This window comes from Podarcis muralis, chromosome 1 (assembly GCF_964188315.1).
Source record: "Podarcis muralis chromosome 1, rPodMur119.hap1.1, whole genome shotgun sequence".
NCBI lineage: Eukaryota > Metazoa > Chordata > Lepidosauria > Squamata > Lacertidae > Podarcis > Podarcis muralis.
The window spans coordinates 119,236,196-119,248,972 of NC_135655.1; positions in this window are offsets into that span (position 1 = coordinate 119,236,196).

Here is a 12,777-nt window from a genome sequence, read left to right on the forward strand (position 1 = left end):
AGAGAATTCAAAGAATTACAGTATTTTTTGCTCTATAAGACTCACTTTTTCCCTCCTAAAAAGTAAGGGGAAATGTGTGTGCGTCTTATGGAATGAATGCAGGCTGCGCAGCTATCCCAGAAGCCAGAACAGCAAGAGGGATTGCTGCGCAGCGATCCCTCTTGCTGTTCTGGCTTCTGAGATTCAGATTGTTTTCCTCCTCCAAAAACTATGGTCTGGTGCATCTTATAGAGCGAAAAATACGGTAGTGGGACAACTTTTGAAAAGTGTCTGTGAAATAAGGGAGTCCACTCTAGAGCTGGTCAGAACCGGGTGGGGAAAATCGGACTGCAAAGAACTGGGTACAACTAAACCTTAAGTCTCAGAGCATCTGGGCATAGAAGGAATCAAAGAATTGTAGAGCTGGAAGGGACCACAAGGATCATCTAGTCCAACCCCCTGCAATGACGAACCCCACCTTGGGCAAAAGATTTCTGCAATGCAGGGGGTTGGACTAGATGACCCCCGGTGTCCCTTCCAACTCTACAATTCTTTGTTTCTAATACAAATGCTGCGAATGGCATGTATCTGAGAGGCTGCGATGACCCACTAAGTTGCATCCTGCAGTGATAAATGCCTCACCCTGAAGAGAGACTGCTTCCCATCACTCATTTAGAACTCTAAGGGTTGGACAACCAGGAGCAGGAAGAAAAGGGACGCGGGTGGCGCTGTGGTCTAAACCACTGAGCCTAGGGCTTGCCGATCAGAAGGTCGGTGGTTCGCATCCCTGCGACGGGGTGAGCTCCTGTTGCTCAGTCCCTGCTCCTGCCAACCTAGCAGTTCGAAAGCACGTCAAAGTGTAAGTAGATAAATAGGTACCACTCCGGCGGGAAAGTAAACGGCGTTTCCGTGCGCTGCTCTGGTTCGCCAGAAGCGGCTTAGTCATGCTGGCCACATGACCCGGAAGCTGTATGCCGGCTCCCTTGGCCAATAAAGCGAGATGAGCGCCGCAACCCCAGAGTCAGCCACAACTGGACCTAATGGTCAAGGGTCCCTTTACCTTTACCTTTAGCAGGAAGAAAATAAAGAAAAATCTGTTCCAGGATCTGTTTACTTATTACTGCTCTGCATGGGCACCAGGGCACACGAGCAATCAGGAGTCTCTCAGCCTCACTCACCTCACAGAGTGTTTGTTGTGGGGGAGGAAAGGAAAGCGGGATATTATGTCCAAACTCTTCATCTTCTTCTTCTATAGCAACATCCCCTGGGATGAGCAGGTTAGCATCCACTGGATCTCTAGCTGAGCCAGGAGGTTCCTGGAGCAGCTGGACTACACAGGCTTAACTCCCTTATCCTCAGCTCAGCAGGAGAGAATCTGGTGTACGGTATCTCCCTCAGCCTGGCTTAGCCAGAACCCAGACAACTGAGATGAGTTTGGCTGATCTGAAACGGGCATAAGGGTGGGACTTAGGCAGGATCCTAGGCCTATTAACAGACCCAGCAACTCAGTGTAACTCAAGCACAATAACTCAAGCAGTGTAACTCAAGCATTGGAGGCAATAGATGTACTCCCCCGCCCTTTATTTCTTTGTTTTGTAGCACAAGAAATTATATTTCTATGCTGCTTTTCATTCACATGAATCGCAAAGTGGCCTACAAACAATAAATAACAATGACGTAATGGAACATCACAAAAGCAACATAAATCTTGTGTACAGGATTAGTCTCCATGTGGATGAGCCTCAGTGCTGGGAGAACAGCTGAGTTTTGTTTCACTTTCAAAGCATCTCTGCTTCTCACTACATACCAAGCAGAGATCTTTGTTTAAAAACAAACTCTTAGTCGGTTTTCTAATAAATTGGCTTATAACCTTGACTCGTGAAGCTGGTTCCTCCGCTGATAATATATGTTATAAGGGGGGTGTAGGGATAGGGTAGGACCACAATCAGCAACTGGAATACCTGAAGATGCTGTTTTCAACAAGAAAAAAAGGAAAGGAGCAGAAGTGAAAACCAGACCTGAAGTCATTTCCTCTGATCTGAAAACCCAAATTGGCCCAATCACAGTCATGGCCATCCAAACGGTCCCGCCCTGTAACCAAGAGGGGGTATCCTGTTTGACCCCACTGCAACATGTGCTCTCCATGAAGGAGAACACGCTTGCGAATGTCCTTTGGAAGCCCAACGTCCGACACGGCTTCCAACTGAGTGCAGGAAGCTCCTGCAGCCAATCAGAAGCTGCCCCTTGCCCCCCCTTCTAGAACCCACCACTCTCAACGAACTCTCAACTGCCTCCCCTGCAACATTCAAACTCGCTTTCAAAGCCTGAAAGGACCCTGCTGTACTGCTGTACAGTCTCCGCTATGACTGAGTTTCCCAAGGTAAGAGCCTAGAAGCGACAATGCCCAGGATCATTTTGGGGATATCATGTGCTTTAAATGCTCATTAGATGCAATTTAAATCATAGGATCATAGAATTGTAGAGTTGGGAGGGACCCTGAGGGTCATCTAGTCCAACCCCCGTCAATGCAGGAATCTCAGCTAAAGCATCCATGACAGGTGGCCCTCCAACCTCTGCTGAAAAACCTTCAAGGAAGGAGAGTCTACCGTCTTCCAAGGGATTCCTTTGAAATATTGACCGGGCTGCATGGTGTGGCTCTCATATCCATGTCCTGAGAGACAGAGAGCAAAACATTTCTCTCTCCCCTTTCTCCACCCCATGCAGAATTGCAAGGGGGCAGTGCATCTGGCTGGGAAGAAGATGGTCAGAGTTTGGAGCCCAGCCAGGGCTGGCTGTGGGCAGGATCCTGGCATTGCCGGGGGTTGGACTAGATGACCCACAGTGGCCTCATCCCAGCACACTTTGACCGCCACCCCTTGATTTTATTTCTATTAATTGAGCTGGCTGACAACCCAGCAGCCTGGCCCCTGTTTGCCAGCTGATGTCACAAAGTGCTGCTTTGCAAGCAAGCCTTATAGTGCCCTGCAAGAGGGATGCCTGTCAGATGACGGTGAGAGACTTGAGACAGTTTATCATCAGTCTGATGATCAAATGGATTCTGAAGGTAGGAGGCCCAGAGGAGATGAGTGGCATTATTATTGTTGTTGTTGTTGTTGTTGTTGTTGTTGTTGTTGTTGTCACCCACCATTGGTACATGTGGCTTACCTTGTTCACAGATGTCAGTTTGGCAGGTCCTCAGCTGTGGTCCCCCGATTATATTTTCTGTTGTGATGATCTGGTTGCCTACAAGGTTGAACCATGTGGCTTTTCTATGCCTCTATTTTCTTAACTCTAAGGCTGTGTACACATCACACCTTGAAGTCTTGGCGTGCCAAGAATATATAGCCTTCGGGCCAACCCTCTAAATGGTAAGATCAAAATCTCCCCAACAACGCAAATTGGCCCAATCACAGTCATGGCCATCCAGACGGTCCTGCCCTGTAACCAAGAGGGTGTGTCCTGTTAGACCCCACCGCAACAAGTGCTCTCCATGAAGGAGAACAGGCATTATCCCAAGCATAACCTCACAGCTAAGAACCCGGAAGAGTTTCTTGGCCATACTTCCATATCAGAGCCAGTGTGGTGTGGTGGTTAAGAGCGATAGACTCATAATCTGGGGAACCGGGTTCGCATCTCCGCTCCTCCACATGCAGCTGCCAGGTGACCTTGGGCTAGTCACACTTCTCTGAAGTCTCTCAGCCCCACTCACCTCACAGAGTGTTTGTTGTGGGGGAGGAAGGGAAAGGAGAAAGTTAGCCGCTTTGAGACTCCTTAGGGTAGTGATAAAGCAGGATATCAAATCCAAACTCTTCTTCTTCTTCTCTTCTTGTTGATCGTGTTTCGTTCTCTACAGAACGATCTTGCCCCAAAGAAAGACTTGAACTTGCCCAATATTCATGAAGATGCCCAAATCCAGCTTGCAGCTGCTCCTTCTTGCAACTTGTCACCACAGGGCTGCGGAGGCACTGTCCTACCCTGAGGGAAGGGGGCACATCTTCATTGGAGAGCAGCCATACTGCAAAGGAAAACACAGAGAGTGCAGCCGAGAGCAACTACCTAAGGGGAGGCCTTTAGCCGCAAGCCAATTCCGAGGGGGGAAACTGGTTTTATCTGCTATGTCCTGCCTATTAACTACTATGGCCTGTTGTTGCGTGACCAAGGATGAGAGGATTCACGTTGTTCCATTCCTTGACTGCTGTTACTATTCGGTGTGATCAGGCCCTTAGTTTTTTTATTATTGAATATTTTCATTGGAGGACGGCGCACCAATACATACAACTATCACTGCCATTATAAGCCAAGCCTAGGGTTGACAGGTTCACCTGATTTCGAAAAGGAGGATAGCTTTTCCTTTCAAGGACTGCTCCTTTTGAGAAAGTTAAGTAACGCGATAGAACTCCCCCATTCTTTCACCATAGGACACCCGCCCTCATTTTTTTTACAGCATATATTTTATGGTACAGGGGAAATTAATATGGCTGTTACTTGTTGTTGTTGTTGTTTAGTCATTTAGTCGTGTCCGACTCTTCGTGACCCCATGGACCAGAGCACGCCAGGCACTCCTGTCTTCCACTGCCTCCCACAGTTTGGTCAAACTCATGCTGGTAGTTTCAAGAACACTGTCCAACCATCTCGTCCTCTGTCGTCCCCTTCTCCCTGTGCCCTCCATCTTTCCCAACATCAGGGTTTTTTCCAGGGAGTCTTCTCTTCTCATGAGGTGGCCAAAGTACTGGAGCCTCAGCTTCAGGATCTGTCCTTCCAGTGAGCACTCAGGGCTGATTTCCTTCAGAATGGAGAGGTTTGATCTTCTTGCAGTCCATGGGACTCTCAAGAGTCTCCTCCAGCACCAGAATTCAAAAGCATCAATTCTTTGGCGATCAGCCTTCTTTATGGTCCAGCTCTCACTTCCCTACATCACTACTGGGAAAACCATAGCTTTAACTATACGGACCTTTGTTGGCAAGGTGATATCTCTGCTTTTTATGATGCTGTCTAGGTTTGTCATTACTTTTCTCCCAAGAAGCAGGCGTCTTTTAATTTCGTGGCTGCTGTCACCATTTGCAGTGATCACGGAGCCCAAGAAAGTGAAATCTCTCACTGTCCCCATTTCTTCCCCTTCTATTTGCCAGGAGGTGATGGGACCAGTGGCCATGATCTTCGTTTTTTTTATGTTGAGCTTCAGACCATATTTTGCGCTCTCCTCTTTCACCCTCATTAAAAGGTTCTTTAATTCCTCCTCACTTTCTGCCATCTGCAAAAATGCAATGCTTTGATAAGTCATTTAAAGCTCTTTCTTAGATAAAAGGCAGGGGGAATGCTTACAAAGCCTATACATGTTTAAAATTAAAAAAATTCCCCGTCAGCTTTGCAAGGACTAAAACGAAATCCTGTAGAAGAAAGGAAAGGAAAAACAGAGCTTGGCAACATTTTGCTTGTGGTTAAGTGTAAGCCTTAAAATGCCTGCCAAGAAAACAGGAAAGAGGGACCAGGAAGTTGAACTTTACCCTACATTGCAGCTGAGATGTACTAGAAATCTGAAGTGCTTTTGTGCCTCTCAGAACATGTGTTCATTTGGAAGGGCGGGGTGGGGGGGAATCAAATCTATATACTTATGCAAATAGCTACATGTGAGGGGAATGAGAGTATTGCTTGGGTGGCATGCATTGACCAGCTCTTCTGAAGGAGCAGGGAGATCACGGAGGGTGTTTTGCCTAAGGCCCCTCCAAAACCCTTGTTTACCAGGAAGTCGAGCTGACATGTGAGAACATGCTTGAACTGGTGACAAAGTTCTTCAGAGTTTAAAGTTTCTCTGACTCTTTCTGGGGTAGATTACGCCACAGTTTCATCACACTGTCATTCACGGCGGCTACTTAGCATCGTGATAAATAAATGAGAGATAAATATTTGCACAAAATCTCTCCAACACTAATTGTGTGTGTGTGTGTGTGTGTGTGTGTGTGTGTGTGTGTGTAGATGCACAGGTAGAAATAATTGCTGCAATTGTAACAGACGTATGGTACATTTCCATATCCGTCAACTGTCCTGGGAAAGCTGGGGCATCCCGTTTTCTCGTGTGAGGTCATGACAGCCATTTTGGGCACCACGATTTCACACTGTGACCTTCTTCTCCCCCCCCCCCCCAACGGATATGAGAGATTTATTTGGATGCTTGTTCAAAAGAATTTGAAAAAGTTACTTTTTGAAAAAGTTATTAAAAAAAAACAACATTGAGTGCTCCCTCTCTCCCTCTCTCCCTCTCTAAATTTCTTCCCACACTCTCTGTTTTCTCTAGTCAAGTCTCTGCTACTCAGGATCATTGGATGTAGGTGTCTAATCTCCCCCCGCCTCTTTTTTTTAATAACTTTTTTATTCAAATTAAAACAAAGCATATTATCCAGAAACATATAATCCTTATTTTTCACCCCATTTTTCCTCCCTCCCCCCACAGAACCCACCCCCACCCCCCGACGTCCCTCAGTTCCAGTCTTTGATTGCTCTAAAAATGCTATTTTCTGCATGTTACGCAGTTGTATAGATCCTCAAACTATTTAGCTGATTATTATCAATAAAAAGTTTGTGAATGTTTATTCAAATCGATTTCACACTGTGACCTTGAGCCTGATAAAAAAAAAAATGCCCGGAAAATGCGCTGCCCGGTTTTGGGCCTGGACATGTTTTAGGGTACGCATCTCACCATAGTTGAGAAGACTGTGAGAAAGTGGAGTGTGCCCTGTGTGTGCCCTGTCTTCTGCTCATGGTGCCAACTGTGGACTGCAAGCTTCAAGGTCCTTCCTGATCTTCTTTATAAGGGTTCCTTGTGATTAAACTGCACTTGGACCAGACAACCCTTCAGTAAGGGGGGATACTTCCAAATAGAAGTAGGATACATGGCCACCCTGCTTTTTAAGAGCAGGTTCTTAAATTGCAAAATAGAAGCTTGCACAGTGCCACTCCTTCCTGTACCCCTGGGATAACATTAAAAACGACAACGTCAGTTTGGCACTGGATAGGGCAGTTATTAAAGTGGTATCCGTGAAATGCTTTAAGCTTCTGCGTTACTTCTGGCACAAAAATTGACAGTTCAGCAGCAAGAGCATAGATAAGAAGGGCAAACCGGGTCCATAATATTATACACCAGTAAATCACGATAGTCCCAGGCTACTCCCTCAAGCTCTTCTGGCTTTTGCTGACTAGAAATCTGCCAAGTCATGAACTGCTGAGTCACTTTTTAAATTGTGCAAGAGTTTGGCAGAAAGAGAGAGAGACGGAGAGCGCATCCTAATCTAATTATTAATAGGCAGGGTGTAAAAAGTTGTTGAGAAGTATAATTCAGATGCTGCAGATTAGTCTTTGTCAACCTGGTGCCCCCCCTCCCCCCAGTTTACTACAGGGCAGATGGAAGTTGCAGGAAAATCAGCTTGAGGACAGCTGGTTAGTAAAGGCTGCGAAGTTCAACACTTTTATTTTTTATTTATAATTAATCAATTAATTAAATTTGTATACCGCCCTTCATCAGTAGATCTCAGGGCAGTTCACAGGATAAAAGCTCAAAATACACAATAAAAACAAGAACAAAACCAAAACAAATGAATAAACCCCCCCATCCCCTTCCACAACCACATGTTAAAAGGAAATAGGATGTTAAACAGCCCAAAGGCCTGTTTGAAGAGGAATGTTTTTGCCTGGTGCCTAAAGGTGTATAATGAAGGCGCCAGGCGAACCTCTCTTGGGAGAGGATTCCGCAAACAGGGAGCCACTGCAGAAAAGGCCCTGTTCCTGTGTTGCCACCCTCTTAATCTCTCATGGACATTTGTTTGGCTTCTTTGGTTTCCCTTTTTTTCCCCCACCTCTTGAACGTAATTTGCACTTGATTTGAAGATTTACATAAGAAAAAATGGAAATCACAACAATAAATAACAGGATCTCAAGACTTAATAGTATCTTGGTATATTTAGGTCTGAAATGTGGGGGAAACTTCTATAACTGGCTGTCTACTGGGGTGACATTCCTGGGGGAAGGTCTTTTCATTCCTCAAATGGAGCACTTTTGGAGTCAAACTAGTTTCCATCACATTTAGAAATGTGGGTTTAGGATTGCAGCCTTTGTCATCATTGTGAAACAGATCTAATTCCCTCTTTAACAGACCTGTGTTGTTGTTGTTGTTTAGTTGTTTAGTCGTGTCCGACTCTTCATGACCCCATGGACCAGAGCACGCCAGGCACTCCTGTCTTCCACTGCCTCCCGCAGTTTGGTCAAACTCATGCTGGTAGCTTCAAGAACACTGTCCAACCATCCCATCCTCTGTCGTCCCCTTCTCCTTGTGCTTTTTTCCCAATCTTTCCCAACATCAGGGTCTTTTCCAGGGAGTCTTCTCTTCTCATGAGGTGGCCAAAGTATTGGAGCCTCAGCTTCAGGATCTGTCCTTCCAGTGAGCACTCAGGGCTGACATCCTTCAGAACAGATAGGTTTGATCTTCTTGCAGTCCATGGGACTCTCAAGAGTCTCCTCCAGCACCATAATTCAAAAGCATCAATTATTCGGCGATCAGCCTTCTTTATGGTCCAGCTCTCACTTCCATACATCACTACTGAGAAAACCATAGCTTTAACTATACAGACCTTTGTTGGCAAGGTGATGTCTCTACTGTTTAACCCCTCTGTAATAGTGGCCAAAATACCATAGAAAGAGGCTACTGGAGCTTTCAGGCGGTAGATGGTGATTGTGAGAACAGAACAGCTTATATTCTTGACATATCAAACATGGCTTCCAGACCTTCCATCTTCAGGAATTCCTTCCCACATCTATTTGTATGCTAAGGAACTTTTGTTCGTTGTAGAACACAGTCAGTTCACGTAGAGAGCTGGACGTCCTTATTTGTAGAGTCCCACTGTGGCCCTGGAGAAACAGAGAAGAGACTGTACCCTTTCCCTAGAGTTTCCAACATGGTACCCATGGGCACCACATCACCCACCGTGACCCCTTTGGTGCCTGCCAACGCCTCCCTGCCCCTACCAAATTTTTAACATTATTTTTAAACGGCGTTTCTGTGTGCTGCTCTGGTTTGCCAGAAGTGGCTTAGTCATGCTGGCCACATGACTCGGAAGCTGTATGCAGGCTCCCTCGGCCAATAAAGTGAGATGAACGCCGCAACCGCAGAGTCGGCCACAACTGGACCTAATGGTCAGGGTCCCTTTACCTTTTTAAGTTTAAAAAAGAAAGAAATGTGAAGAAATCCAACAGCGTACTTGTCTTCTGCTGTTTAGTCTTGTCAGAGCTGTATCCAAACCATGACATTTGTCCCTTGATGTAGCTTTTAGACCTTCGCAGGTGATGGGAGTTCAGGGCTTTTTACGCTGCAAACAAAATAACTGAGCGGGTTCTGTCAGGATAACAGCTGAGCAAACATTGCAGACATTTTGGCTTCAGCCCCACTGCTTCTTCTCAGCTGGGTGGAGTAAGTGGCAAAAAAAATTTCCCCATGTACTTGACTATGGTCAACATGCTTCATTCCCAGAAATGAACTGTCAGTAGTTAAGGGAGGGTTTCCTTTTCAAAGTAAAGACCAGCTCTTTTTAATGTATTTCTAAAAAAATCACACAGTTGCGACCAAGTTTTTGAGTGCATCGAAATGCTTCTCCCAACTGGATGTTAAGCGAACAAACCAACTCCAAATGAAAGGTGTGTGTGTGTGTGTGTGTGTGTGTGTGTGTGTGTGTGCGTTTGTGCAAGGTGTAAACAATCTGCCGTTGAAATTACAGTGGTACCTCGGGTTACATATGCTTCAGGTTACATACGCTTCAGGTTACAGACTCCGCTAACCTAGAAATAGTGCTTCAGGTTAAGGACTTTGCTTCAGGATGAGAACAGAAATCGTGCTCCGGCTGCGCGGCAGCAGCAGGAGACCCCATTAGCTAAAGTGGTGCTTCAGGTTAAGAACAGTTTCAGGTTAAGTACGGACCTCCGGAACGAATTAAGTATTTAACCCGAGGTATATAAGTCGGCAGTCAATTAGATCTGCCTATGGCATATATAGGGGCCCTGTCTAGTGTGAAAGACAGTTTTGAATAACTGCCTTGAAATAAAATTTTCTAAAGGGAGCATTTTGGACTCTTTCCCCTTTGATGCAACCAAATCGTCTTTGCGACCAGCACAATATAATACAATCAAGCCTGCCTGCAATGCAGCTCACGTTTACCTGAGAGTAAGTCTCATTGATCCTAATGGGATTTACGTCAGACTGTCCGACAACAGAACAGGTCATCTATTCCATTTCAAGACTATTAAGAGACTACAGGTTTGAGTCTTTTCCCATTATGCCCTGAAACAGCTCCTTCCAGTACCACCCGCCTTGTCAATTCTTGCATTTCCCTTAATAAAAGGTAAGGGACCCTTGACCATTAGGTCCAGTCGTGACCGACTCTGGGGTTGCGGCGCTCATCTCGCTTTATTGGCCGAGGGAGCCAGCGTACAGCTTCCAGGTCATGTGGCCAGCATGACTAAGCCGCTTCTGGCGAACCAGAGCAGCGCACAGAAACGCCGTTTACCTTCCCGCCGGAGCGGTACCTATTTATCTACTTGCACTTTGCTTTCAAACTGCTAGGTTGGCAGGAGCTGGGACCGAACAACAGGAGCTTACCCCGTTACGGGGATTCGAACCGCTGACCTTCTGATTGGCAAGTCCTAGGTTCTGTGGTTTAACCCACAGCGCCACCCGGGTCCCTTTTTAAACTTAGGGATGCCTTAGGCCAGCAGTTTCCAAAGTGCATCCTTGCACTTTGCTTTCAAACTGCTAGGTTGGCAGGAGCTGGGACCGAACAACGGGAGCTCACCCCGTCGCGGGGATTCGAACCGCCGACCTTCTGATCAGCAAGTCCTAGGCTCTGTGGTTTAACCCACAGCACCACCCGCGTCCCATTTCCCTTAATATCCATCCTCAAAAATAGTTTTAGTGAACGTCAACATTCAGCAGGGCAGCACCACAGCTAGACTCCTGGCAGTGGAATCAGAGGTTTCCCAGGAGAGTGAGAGGTCTCGGCTATGCATACTGAAACACCTTCTCCATCTTAGTTTCTTAAATAATTTTGGATTAATTCTATTGGGGGTTCTATTGCGCAACAGTGCGCCACTGGGTCAGGTGCAAAGGTTCCCTTCCTCTGACAAAGGATGTATGTTTTAGGAGGATGCTGCAGATCGAAAGAATCACAGCAAAGGACCTTTAACTTCTTTCCATGTGTCAACGTGTCTCCGAGATACGGATATCCATTTTATTGGGTGTATTTGGAGTCGGACTGTTCTATGCACTTTGTTGTGTACTTTTCCTCTTGCAAAATGCAATAAGGGAAAAGTTTAACTAGGAAGAAATATTGACTTATGCTAGGGCAGGATAAAGCCCTACCTTACAGCATGCACTTTGTCCCACACTGTGCTGGTTTTTCAGTAAACACATTAAATGTCCTCAGTCCTATTCACGTGCCGCAAGGTCTGTGTAACATCTAGTAAGAACAGACTGAGGACTGGAATTCTAAGTCTAAAGTGACATTAGCTCTTCTTCTTTTTTTTAAGGTAGGGGACAGGGAAGCAAAACTTTGCAGAACTTTTCATAGAGGGCCTCGGTGACAGGTTTCTGGGTACATACTTGATGGTCACCCTGCGCTGGGCAAAAAGTATTCAGCCCAGGGTTTTCCACTGTTTTCAAGGAGAGGGAAAGATCTGTTTATTATTAAGGGGAGTGCTAGAGAGGGAGAGATGTCTGAAAACCCAGAAACCTTGCCCCATCGTGACTCCCCAAACAAGAATTCTCAGACACCTGCTTCTGCCTGAACTCCTTGAATATGCATTTGACCTATTCCAGAGAAGAACACAATGGCCCGCTGCAAGGATGCTTCCATGCAGCTCCACACTGCATATATATATATTCTTTTCTCTTTCCCTGTCTTCCTTTAACAAATGAAGACGCATTGGGAAACGGGGAGGAACTGCCACCCCAACTGCTGATTAAAAAAGCAACAACCTGTCAAGGTTACTGAATACATCACCAGTTCTGTCAGAGTATATGAATGATCCACACCCATGGAGTTTCCCTTCCCCATTAGCACATTTTCCACACAAAGGGCTGTAGCTCAATGGTTAGGCCAGCCTTTCTCCACCTTGGGTCCCCAGATGTTGTAGGACTACTACTGCCATCATCCCCGACCCCCAGGTCCTACTAGCTAAGGATGATGAGAGTTGTAGCTCAACAACATCTGGGGACCATGGTTGAGAAAGGCTGGGGGAGAACATCTGCTTAGCATTCAGATCCCAGGGTTGGGAGAGAATCAAATCTGAAATCCTGGAGAACTGGTTCCACTCATTTCAGACAATACAGAGCTAGATGGACCAGTGGTTGGACTCTGTATAGGGCAGCCTCCTATGATCCTAAAGGGAAATAAATGCAGAAGAGTGATTCAGTTTTAGCCCAGAACAGTCAACTCTGACTGGTTGAGATTCTCCATCTCAGGCAGAAATCTTTCCCATCACCTGCCCCCAGATCCGTTTTACTGAAAATGCTAGTTGAACCCATGCCCTCCTGCAAGCAAGGGAAGAATATGCTCTACTACTGAGCTATAGCTCCATCCCTAAAAAAATAATGTAATCTTTGTGTTTTTTTAATAAAAAGTTGGATAAGAAAACGTCCATGAAATGTACAGCTGAAGTAAAAGGTAAAGGTAAAGGTACCCCTGCCCGTACGGGCCAGTCTTGACAGACTCTAGGGTTGTGCGCCCATCTCACTCTATAGGCCGGGGGCCAGCGCTGTCCGGA